Source organism: Monodon monoceros, unplaced genomic scaffold, assembly GCF_005190385.1.
Source record: "Monodon monoceros isolate NGI ecotype Baffin Bay Population unplaced genomic scaffold, NGI_Narwhal_1 Super_Scaffold_20, whole genome shotgun sequence".
Lineage (NCBI taxonomy): Eukaryota > Metazoa > Chordata > Mammalia > Artiodactyla > Monodontidae > Monodon > Monodon monoceros.
Genome location: NW_021703777.1, coordinates 87828330 through 87840837, shown reverse-complemented (window position 1 = coordinate 87840837; position 12508 = coordinate 87828330).

Here is a 12508-nt window from a genome sequence, read left to right as displayed (position 1 = left end):
TCATATGGTAGTTCTATTTGTAGTTTTTTAAGGAACCTCCATACTGTTCTCCATAGTGGCTGTACCAATTCACATTCCCACAAGCAGTGCAAGAGTGTTCCCTTTTCTCCACACCCCTCCAGCATTTATTGTTTCTAGATTTTTTGATGATGGCCATTCTGACTGGTGTGAGATGATATCTCATTGTAGTTTTGATTTGCATTTCTCTAATGATTAATGATGTTGAGCATTCTTTCATGTATTTGTTGGCATTCTGTTTATCTTCTTTGGAGAAATGTCTATTTAGGTCTTCTGCCCATTTTTGGATTGGGTTGTTTGTTTTTTGTTATTGAGCTGCATGAGCTGCTTGTAAATTTTGGAGATTAATCCTTTGTCAGTTGCTTCATTTGCAAATATTTTCTCGCATTCTTAAGGTTGTCTTTTGGTCTTGTTTATGGTTTCCTTTGCTGTGCAAAAGCTTTGAAGTTTCATTAGGTCCCATTTGTTTATTTTTATTTCCATTTATCTAGGAGGTGGGTCAAAAAGGATCTTGCTGTGATTTATGTCAAAGAGTGTTCTGCCTATGTTTTCCTCTAAGAGTTTTATACTGTCCGGTGTTACATTTAGGTCTTTAATCCATTTTGAGTTTATTTTTGTATATGGTGTTAGGGAGTGTTTTAATTTCATTCTTTTACATGTAGCTGTCCAGTTTTCCCAGCACCACTTAATGAAGAGGCTGTCCTTTCTCCACTGTACATTCCTGCCTCCTTTATCAAAGATAAGGTGACCATATGTGTGTGGGTTTATCTCTGGGCTTTCTATCCTGTTCCCTTGATCTATATTTCTGTTTTTGTGCCAGTACCATACTGTCTTGATTATTGTAGATTTGTAGTATAGTCTGAAGTCAGGGAGCCTGATTCCTCCAGCTCCGTTTTTCGTTCTCAAGATTGCTTTGGCTATTCAGGGTATTTTGTGTTTCCATACAAATTGTGAAATTTTTTGTTCTAGTTCTGTGAAAAATGCCAGTGGTAGTTTGATAGGGATTGCATTGAATCTGTAGATTGCTTTGAGTAGTAGAGTCATTTTCACAATGTTGATTCTTCCAATCCAAGAACATGGTATATCTCTCCATCTATTTGTATCATCTTTAATTTCTTTCTTCAGTGTCTTATAATTTTCTGCATACAGGTCTTTTGTCTCCTTAGGTAGGTTTATTCCTAGATATTTTATTCTTTTTGTTGCAGTGGTAAATGGGAGTGTTTTCTTGATTTCACTTTCAGATTTTTCATCATTAGTGTATAGGAATGCCAGAGATTTCTGTGCATTAATTTTGTATCCTGCTGCTTTACCAAATTCATTGATTAGCTCTAGTAGTTTTCTGGTAGCATCTTTAGGATTCTCTATGAATAGTATCATGTCATCTGCAAATAGTGACAGCTTTACTTCTTCTTTTCCGATTTGGATTCCTTTTATTTACTTTTCTTCTCTGATTACTGTGGCTGAAACTTCCAAAACTATGTTGAATAAGAGTGGTGAGAGTGGGCAAACTTGCCTTGTTCCTGATCTTTGTGGAAATGCTTTCAGTTTTTCACCATTGAGGACGATGTTGGCTGTGGGTTTGTCACATATGGCCTTTATTATGTTGAGGAAAGTTCCCTCTATGCCTACTTTCTGGAGGGTTTTTATCATAAATGGGTGTTGAATTTTGTCAGAAGCTTTCTCTGCATCTATTGAGATGATCATATGTTTTTTCTCCTTCAATTTGTTAATGTGGTGTATCACGTTGATTGATTTGCGTATACTGAAGAATCCTTGCATTCCTGGAATAAACCCCACTTGATCATGGTGTATGATCCTTTTAATGTGCTGTTGGATTCTGTTTCCTACTATTTTGTTGAGGATTTTTGCATCTATGTTCATCAGGGATATTGGCCTGTAGTTTTCTTTCTTTGTGACATCCTTCTATGGTTTTGGTATCAGGGTGATGGTGGCCTCGTAGAATGAGTTTGGGAGTGTTCCTCCCTCTGCTATATTTTGGAAGAGTTTGAGAAGGATAGGTGTTAGCTCTTCTCTAAATCTTTGATAGAATTCGCCTGTGAAGCCATCTGGTCCTAGGCTTTTGTTTGTTGGAATATTTTTAATCACAGTTTCAATTTCAGTGCTTGTGATTGGTCTGTTCATATTTTCTATTTCTTCCTGATTCAGTCTTGGCAGGTTGTGCCTTTTAAAGATTTTGTCCATTTCTTCCAGGTCGTCCATTTTATTGGCATATAGTTGCTTGTAGTAATCTCTCATGATCTTTTGTATTTCTGCAGTGTCAGTTGTTACTTCTCCTTTTTCATTTCTAATTCTATTGATTTGAGTCTTCTCGCTTTTTTTCTTGATGAGTCTGGCTAATGGTTTATCAATTTTCTTTATTTCTCAAAGAACCAGCTTTTAGTTTTATTGATCTTTGCTATTGTTTCCTTCATTTCTTTTTCATTTCTTTCTGATCTGATTTTTATGATTTCTTTCCTTCTGCTAACTTTGGGGGTTTTTTTGTTCTTCTTTCTCTAATTGTTTTAGGTGCAAGGTTATGTTGTTTATTAGAGATGTTTCCTGTTTCTTAAGGTAGGATTGTATTGCTCTAAACTTCCCTCTTAGAACTGCTTTTGCTGCATCCCATGGGTTTTGAGTCATTGTGTCTCCATTGTCATTTGTTTCTAGGTATTATTTTATTTCCTCTTTGATTTCTTCAGTGATTACTTCATTATTAAGTAGTGTATTGTTTAGCCTCCATGTGTTTGTATTTTTTACAGATATTTTCTTGTAATTGATATCTAGTCTCATAGCATTGTGGTCAGAAAAGATACTTGATACAATTTCAATTTTCTTAAGTTTACCAAGGCTTGATTTGTGACCCAAGATATGATCTATCCTGGAGAATGTTCCATGAGCACTTGAGAAAAATGTGTAGTCTGTTGTTTTTGGATGGACTGTTCTATAAATATCAATTAAGTCCATCTTATTTAATGTATCATTTAAAGCTTGTGTTTCCTTATTTATTTTCATTTTGGATGATCTTTCCATTGGTGAAAGTGGGGTGTTAAAGTCCCCTACTATGAATGTGTTACTGTCAATTTCCCCTTTTATGGCTGTTAGTATTTGCCTTATGTATTGAGGTGTTCCTATGTTGGGTGCATAAATATTTACAATTGTTATATCTTCTTCTTGGATCAATCCCTTTATCATTATGTAGTGTCCTTTGTCTCTTCTAATAGTCTTTATTTTAAAGTCTATTTTGTCTGATATGAGAATTGCTACTCCAGCTTTCTTTTGGTTTCCATTTGCATGAAACATCTTTTTCCATCCCTTACTTTCAGTCTGTATGTGTCTCTAGGTCTGAAGTGGGTCTCTTGTAGACAGCAAATATATGGGTCTTGTTTTTTTATCCATTCAGCCAATCTGTGTCTTTTGGTGGGAGCATTTAATCCATTTACATTTAAGGTAATTATGTATATGTATGTTTCTATTCCCATTTTCTTAATTGTTTTCGGTTTGTTATTGTAGGTCTTTTCCTTCTCTTGTGTTTCTTGCCTTTAGCAGTTGTTGTAGAGCTGGTTTGGTGGTGCTGAACTCTCTCAGCTTTTGCTTGTCTGTAAAGGTTTTAATTTCTCCATCTAATCTGAATGAGATCCTTGCTGGGTAGAGGAATCTTGGTTGCAAGTTTTTCTCCTTCATCACTTTAAATATGTCCTGACAGTCCCTTCTGGCTTGCAGAGTTTCTGCTGAAAGATCAGCTGTTAACCTTATGGGGATTCCCTTTTGTGTTATTTGTTGTTTTTCCCTTGCTGCTTTTAATATGCTTTCTGTGTATTTAATTTTTGACAGTTTGATTAATATGTGTCTTGGCGTATTTCTCCTTGGATTTATCTTGTATGGGACTCTGCTTCCTGGACTTGGTTAACTATTTCCTTTCCCATGTTAGGGAAGCTTTCAACTATAATCTCTTCAAATATTTTCTTCGTCCCTTTCTTTTTCTCTTCTTCTTCTGGAACCCCTATAATTCGAATGTTGGTGCCTTTAATGTTGTCCCAGAGGTCTCTGAAACTGTCTTCAATTCTTTTCATTCTTTTTTCTTTATTCTGCTCTGCAGTAGTTATTTCCACTATTTTATCTTCCAGGTCACTTATCCGTTCTTCTGCCTCAGTTATTCTCCTATTGATCCCGTCTAGAGTATTTTTCATTTCATTTATTGTGTTGTTCATCATTGTTTGTTCCATCTCTAGTTCTTCTAGGTCCTTGTTAAATGTTTCTTGCATTTTATCTATTCTATTTCCAAGATTTTGGATCATCTTTAGTATCATTATTCTGAATTCTTTTTCAGTTAGACTGCCTATTTCCTCTCCATTTGTTAGGTCTGGTGGGTTTTTATCTTGCTCCTTCCTCTGCTGTGTGTTTTGCTGTCTTCTCATTTTGCTTCTCTTACTGTGTTTGGGGTCTCCTTTTTGCAGGCTGCAGGTTCGTAGTTCCCGTTGTTTTTGGTGTCTGTCCCCAGTGGCTAAGGTTGGTTCAGTGGGTTGTGTAGGCTTCCTGGTGGAGGGGAGTAGTGCCTGTGTTCTGGTGGATGAGGCTGGATCTTGTCTTTCTGGTGGGCAGGTCCATGTCTGGTGGTGTGTTTTGGGGTGTCTGTGGCCTTATTATGATTTTGGGCAGCCTCTCTGCTAATGGGTGGGGTTGTGTTCCTGTCTTGCTAGTTGTTTGGCATAGGATGTCCAGCACTGTAGCTTGCTGGTCGTTGAGTGAAGCTGGGTGCTGGTGTTGAGATGGAGATCTCTGGGAGATTTTCGCCATTTGATATTATGTGGAGCTGGGTGGTCTCTTGTGGACCAGTGTCCTGAAGTTGGCTCTCCCACCTCAGAGGCACAGCACTGACTCCTGGCTGCAGCACCAAGAGCCTTTCATCCACACGGCTCAGAAGAAATGGGAGAAAAAGTAGAAAGAAAGAATTAGTAGAAGTAGAAAGAAAGAAAGAAAGGAGGGAGGGAGGGAGGGAGGAAGGAAGGAAGGCTGGAAGGAAGGAAAAAGAAAAGAAGATAAAGTAAAATAAAATAAAGTAAGATAAAATATAAAGTTATTAAAATAAAAAAAATTATTAAAAGAAAAAAACAAAAAAACGGACGGATAGAACCCTGGGAGAAATGGTGGAAGCAAAGCTATACAGACAAAATCTCACACAGAGGCATACACATACACACTCACAAAAAGAGGAAAAGGGGAAAAAATCATAAATCTTGCTCTCAAAGTCCACCTCCTTAATTTGGCATGATTAGTTGTGTATTCATGTATTCCACAGATGCAGGTTCATCAAGTTGATTGTGGAGATTTAATCCGCTGCTTCTGAGACTGCTGGGAGAGATTTCCCTTTCTCTTCTTTGTTCTCACAGCTCCCAAAGGCTCAGCTTTGGATTTGGCCCCGCCTCTGCGTGTAGGTCGCTGGAGGGCGTCTGTTCTTCGCTCAAACAGGACGGGGTTAAAGGAGCCGCTAATGCGGAGGCTCTGGCGCACTCAGGCCGGGGGGGAGGGCGGGGCACGAAGTGCGGGGCGGGCCTGCGGCTGCAGAGGCCGGCGTGACGTTGCAGCAGCCTGAGGCGCGCCGTGCGTTCTTCCGGGTAAGTTGTCCCTGGATCCCGGGACCCTGGCAGTGGCGGGCTGCACAGGCTCCCCAGGAGAGGGGTGTGGATAGTGACCTGTGCTCACACACAGGGTTCTTGGTGGCGGCAGCGGCAGCCTTAGCGTCTCATGACCGTCTCTGGGGTCCGTGCTTTTAGCCGCGGCTCGCGCCTGTCTCTGGAGCTCCTTTAAGCAGCGTTCTTAATCCCCTCTCCTCGCGCACCAGGAACAAAGAGGTAAGAAAAAGTCTCTTGCCTCTTCGGCAGGTCCAGACTTTTCCAGGGACTCCCTCCCGGCCAGCCATGGTGCACTAACCCCCTGCAGGCTGTGTTCAAGCCGCCAACCCCAGTCCTCTCCCTGCGCTCCGACCGAAGCCCAAGCCTCGACTCCCAGCCCCACCCGGCCCGGTGGGTGAGCAGACAAGCCTCTCGGGCTGGTGAGTGCCGGTTGGCCCTGATCCTCTGTGCGGGAATCTCTCCGCTTTGCCCTCCGCACCCCTGTTGCTGTGCTCTCCTCCGCAGCTCCGAAGGTTTCCCCCTGCGCCACCCGCAGTCTCCACCCGTGAAGGGGCTTCCTAGTGTGTGGAAACCATTCCTCCTTCACGGCTCCCTCCCACTGCTGCAGGTCCCGTCCCTATCCTTTTGTCTCTGTTTATTCTTTTTTCTTTTTCCCTACCCAGGTACGTGGGGAGTTTCTTGCCTTTAGGGAGGTCTGAGGTCTTCTGCCAGCGTTCAGTGGATGTTCTGTAGGAGTTGTTCCACGTGTAGATGTATTTCTGATGTATCTGTGGGGAGGAGGGTGATCTCCGCGTCTTACTCTTCCGCCATCTTCCCGGAAGTCCTAGAGTATTTTTAATTTCATTTATTGTGTAGTTTATCGTTGCTTGTTTCATCTTTAGTTCTTATAGGTCCTTCTTAAATGCTTCTTGTATTTTGTCTATTCTAGTTCCAAGATTTTGGATGATCTTTACTATCATTATTCTGATTTCTTTGTCAGGTAGACTGCCTATTTCCTCTTCATTTTTTAGGTGTGCTGGGCTTTTATCTTGCTCCTTCATCTGCTGTGTGTTTTTCTGTCTTCTCATTTTGCTTATCTTACTGTGTTTGGGGTCTCCTTTTTGCAGTCTGCAGGTTTTTGAGGTTCATTCATATTGTATTCATGTGTATCAGTCCTTTGTTCCTTTTTGTGACTGAATATCATTCTGTTATATGGCTGCATCACACTTTGCTTATTCATTCATCCATTGACACACATTTGGGTTGTTCCACCTTTTGGCTATTGTGAATAATGCTGCTATAAACATTTGTGTAGGCATATTTGTTTGAATACCCGTTTTCAAGCCATTTGGGTATATATACACCCAGGAGTGGAATTGCTAGGTCATATGGTGACTCTATGTTTAATGTTCTCAGGAACCACTAAATTGTATTTCATAGTTTATAAGCCTCATTGTTCTCATCTGTAAAATGGGGTGTACAAAAGACTCCACCTCACAAGGTCGTTGACAGACTGAATGAGAAAATGCTCAGAGAACACTAGCACAATGGCAGGTACATGCCAGAAGTCAGTGCCTCATAAATGGTGGCTATTATTTGTAAAGGATACAACATATTTACCCAAGAGACTATCTTACTTCCAAAAAAACATGTGAGAGCTTCATTTTTTTTCTTTCCTAAAGAGTGAAGGTGTGAAGCTGAGAATATTCTTTACTCTCAAAGAGAAACGAACAGTCGTTCAACATGGCTCACTGGGGTTTGTGAAAGTGAAGAGACCTCAGGATTAAAAGTATGGTCACAGCCTGTGGCTAAGGGTTTCTATTATGGATGAGTTTGTGGGCCCTTCTCTCACTAGAGACCACACTCTTTGCAAATGATTCCCTCCTAGCAGAGCCGTCCTTGAAACACCATTCTGGTTTGTCATGCTGATCACTGCCTCTCACATCTCACCAAATTTGGGCAGGCCCTCACAGACTCTCATTTTGACACCTATTTTTTTAAGGAGGAAGAGGAAAGGAAATGTTAGGAGATTTAAAAAATCAGTCATCACTTAGGTCTCCAAGGAGGGAAAGAAAGAGAACAGAAGATTAACTTTTCCACAAGTGATCTGGGAAGAGCAGGGGGGAGAGAGTCACTAGAGGTGAGATTTCTCAGTAACTGGGTGGACTACTGAGGAACATGGTCTAATTTTTTGTCTACAGGTATTTAAAATACTAGAAACAATACTGAAAGCATCTCCCTTGTTCCCCACATAAAATCTTTGCTTTCCTCACAGTGATTACTGATATTGTGATAGTGTAAGGGACGACCCTGCTGATGGACAGTTTTCCTTCCTACTTTTCTGTTTTTGTTTGTTTTCTGATGGACTTGTTTGCATCCCAAGCAATGTTTGACATTCAGAAGGAGCTCCACGAATAGTGGTTGAATAAACTTTCCATTGATGGCTGTCATTACGTATTTTTGGCATCTCTGGTTACTTGAGACTGTTTAGAGTAGCAGTAGAATCCATGGGCTTCAGTATTGGACTAAGTGTGTTTGAATCCTGGCACTACCACTTAGGAGTTCTGTGATTTGGAGGCACTTAAGGTACAAATGAAGATAATATTAATCACTCTCTCTAGAGATTGATGTGAGGAATAAATGAGATACTTCATGTGACATGCTTGAAAAATGTCTAGCACATAATAAGTTAGGTTGGTGGATGTTAGCAACTAACCTTATTGTCTGTTGGCCCTTCTGGCTTTGTTTTTTATCCCTTCATGTCTTATGTCTCCCAGTAGAAATATTAATTATTGAGAATAAAGAGTGTGGTTTAGATATATTCAATACCTACATAGCAACAGACACACATACATGTAAATCTGATTTGGTCAATGGATCTAATGCTAAAAAAGTGCCATGGAAAGTAGTTAAAGCCAGATTTTTCATAAGCCAAAAATTTACCCAAAAAATATAGAGAGATAAAAACAGGAAACATCTGGGCAAACAGAAGTAATGCTTCAGTAGAATGTAATCCCCATAAGGGTAGGGTCATATTCTCCAACACTAAGAATGGTGCCTGGTCCAGAGGAGGCATTTAATAAATTTTGATGGAATGGATAAATAACATAATTAGCATAAAGAAATTCCAGAAATTCTGCTCATGTTCATTTCAAGTCTCACAAGACCTTAAGATATAATTGTCCCTATGTTAGTTAAGAATTGAGTTTGGCTGCAAGTTGGTGAGACCTGACTATAATGATGGCAACAACAAAGGCTTAATGTCATCAGGAGTCCAGGTGTCACTGACTATAGTTTGCGAGCTCATAGTTCAAGACCAAGAGTTCTGCAATTCTTTCTGCTTTTCCTAGTAGTCCTGAGGTGGTTGCTGCAGTCCAGCCATCACACCCTGTTATAAATGGAAAGGAAAAAGAACAAGAGCACTTTTCCCACCTAGGCCATCTCCCTTTAAAGAGATATCCTTGATTAGCTTGTCTTTAAGGACTTCTACTTACTTCCCATTGACCACCACCATCTGCAAGCAAATGGGGAAGATACAGGGCTCCTCCTTTTCCTCTCATTCTTCTTCTCCTTTTCTTCCCCTTCTTTTTTCTCCTTTTCATCCTATTCCTGTTCCTGTTCCTGTTCTTGGCCTCCTCCTCCCCCTCTTCCTCCATACCTGGGTACATCACTGCCTCCAAAAACCACGGTTCTTTTGCTAAGAAGTAAGGAAGGAGACACTGGTTATGGGTCAGGTACTAGCAATCTCTGTCATGGTCTCCATTTTATAGGTGTAGGTAGGAAACAAAGGGGCCACCCTGTAGGGCTCCTTATTATTCTTACTGTGGCTTTAAGGATTTTGTTTATCACATCACACAGTGATCCCTCTGGAGAACCCCAGAACAAAACCCTGTTGCTAGTGATTTACTGAGCAGTCGGTGGCTTATGGGAGCTGTATATTTTGCAAATGGTTGTGTGTCCCTCTTTACTTATCCTCACTGCTAAGAAGCTCTAGGAAGTGTAGAGGCCTGTCTGACAACCATTAGGGAATATTCTACTCTTGCTTCATTTTTCTTTTCCCAAAGCTCCTTGCTATACTACATGCGTTTCTTTAAGGCACCTGCAGCTATTTTGAGGATAAAAAAGGTATAAGTGAATAATAACATACACATACATAAATATATCAATGCATAAAATGGAGGATCTGAGAGTTTGTATAAGAAGCTTATGTTATAGACAGTTAGAGATGAGTCAGGAGTCCACTCTATCGAGTCAGGAGTCCACTCTATCTCCCTAGCTCCAAAGTCTGTTCTTTTCCCTCTCCTGCAGGTGTTCTTAATCCTGGCTGCACATCGGAATCTGTTGGGAGCTTTAAAAAACCTCAGTGTTAAGGTCACAGCCCAGATGAGTTAAAAATCAGAATCTCTGGAGGTTGAACCTAGGCATCAGTATTTTAAAAAATCTCCCCAGATGATTTTAATGCACATCTAAGGATGAGAATCACTACTCTTCAACTTCACTTAAGCAAAATAAATGAAGTGTAGGATTTTCTAAAGAGAGTGCTTTTTAAAAAATTATTTTAACTGATCCCAGTGGTTTTCTCATCTGCTTCATTTTCTCCTGGTGGGATCACCACTGGGTAAAACAGAGGAAAACAGAGCTTCCTTCACCGAAGAAGAAGGTGGTGGTGGGGGGATCCTGGCTCCCATTCATCAACACTCAGGCCGCGCATCCCTTGCAGCTGGCCCTTGTGCCCACGCCCACCCCCAGGACAGTGACCGACCGACTTCAATACATTCCATGGAGTAGAATTTTAAACTATCCAACAGACAATCTGACCATCACAATAACATGCATGACTGGGAAAAGCCTTGGTCCTATTTGTGATCGTAGGGCCATCTTCTCTTCCTATGCAGATAAGCTTCAATTTCCACCCTTTTACCTGTGGTTGTTCAGAGGACAAGTTTGCTAAAAAGAGCTCCAGGATCAATAGCAGAAACATACAAGTATTGTGAAGGTTATGCTTTCTCTCAGCTCATGTGGCCTCGTGTGTGTGTGTGTGTATCCCCACAGCCCCGGGGGTGTAACTAATCCTGTGGAGAACAAGAGTGTATATATCCTTCCTAAAGGCATTTGTATTAAAAAAAATTCTAAACTCTGCATTGACAAACAAACAGACAGACGCATACACATATTTTCTGGGCGTAAGTAATTTTGGTGATGTGCCTGCGAGGGAAAATTTATTTTACTTAACTTTAGATTGTAGCTGTAGGGGCTGTGAACTGCTTTGTTAGGTGGACCCAGCTTGTGAGCTTAGAGCATCATTGTATTTTCAGGGAAGAGTTAGTTTTGCAACTGTGCGATGAGTGTGGATGCATTTGTGTGGGACTGAATATTTTGAGTCCTGACCAAGGCTACCCCCTCCTAATGCAGAGTTGATCAGGCAAGTGTGGGGCGGCAAGTTTGCATAGGGGCCAAGGTATCTCCTAGAAGAGCAGATTGCAACTAGGATCTCTTTGATGGATCGAGATAGTCCCAACTGACTGGCAGAAAAGAGCCCCAAGGTCCCCAGAGAGACCACATTTTCCACAAGGAAAGAGGACGGGTGAGTGACGGAATCATCTGATGCCTAGGTGTTGCCATGTGACTGGCATGATCCTGCATTTCACTACCATTTGGAAGCAGAACTGACCCACATCTTCAGATGAGTGCATCCCTCTAAACTGAAGCCTGTGGTGGAAGAGAGCCTCCAGAGGAGACCCCCGGACTCACTGCTAATATATAGGCACAGGGATATTTGAATAGTTGATTGGATATGTGATGATATTTGTACCTCGAAATTGGGGAGGCAGGGCACAGGGGTGTCAGAATAAAGATTCTTAATGAAACATGCTCCCTTTTGACAAACCTTGTCACAGGTGCCGTAGGAACTGTGAAGATGATTTGAGTCCCCCATCATCCCTGAACTTGAAGCTCAGTCATGTGAAGAAGGGGATGAGGTTGGAGTCGATGGCATGGTGGTGTGTGGATAGAGTTTAGCAGGGCAGATCAAATAAATTCTAAAACTACAACTCAAGGCAGAATGAAAACTGCCACAGAGTCACATTCATGACAAGCCACGGTGTTCAGTGGAAGAGGGGAGCCCACGTGGGTGGACACAGTTCCCCAGCATGAAAAAGAGCCTAAAAACGTTTCATAATGGAAACCTGGCAGGGAGGGCTGCAGAGTTAAGGAGATAAGGAGAAGCATGGAGCAATACAGAGAAGGAAATGCAGGAGTTACAATCTGGATCAGCTTTGTGACTGATAAAGCTGATTGGTGGTGCAGCTTGGGTGTCTGTACCTCAACTGACTTCCTAAGACTTGCTTTTACTGAATTATAGCTACCCACTGAGTGGAAGGCAAAGGGGGCAGTTGCTGTCTTGCTCTGCCTCACCAGGATCTGGTTTCTTGCAGAAGTGCATCTTGAAGATAAACAGTTCTGAAAAACAGAGGACAGAAAGGACTAAGCCACACTTGCCTAGTGTCTTTGCCTAATTTATGAATCCCCTGTCTGTCCTTCTTCTGAAGGATCCAAAAGAACAGGAAAGAGAGACCAGCATTTTCACTCTAATTGAATTTTTCTCATGAGAATACAAGGACAGGAGGATGGAGATTCTCTTCCAAACCTTTTACAGACTTCTTACCCCAAAACAAAGGAGCATCAGACTCTCATTACTTAATTGTACTCAAAGGCTCTCTTTCTCTCTCTCTCTTTTTCACTAAAGTGGACCTTTGCCATTTATCTGTGGTCCCTCATGGTGTCTTTTAAAATCTGCAGTTTCTACAATGACAATATTGAATAAGTTACTTGGTTTCTCTTAAATTCCATGTCTGTAGATGTTTTGGAATCTTTAGAAACAC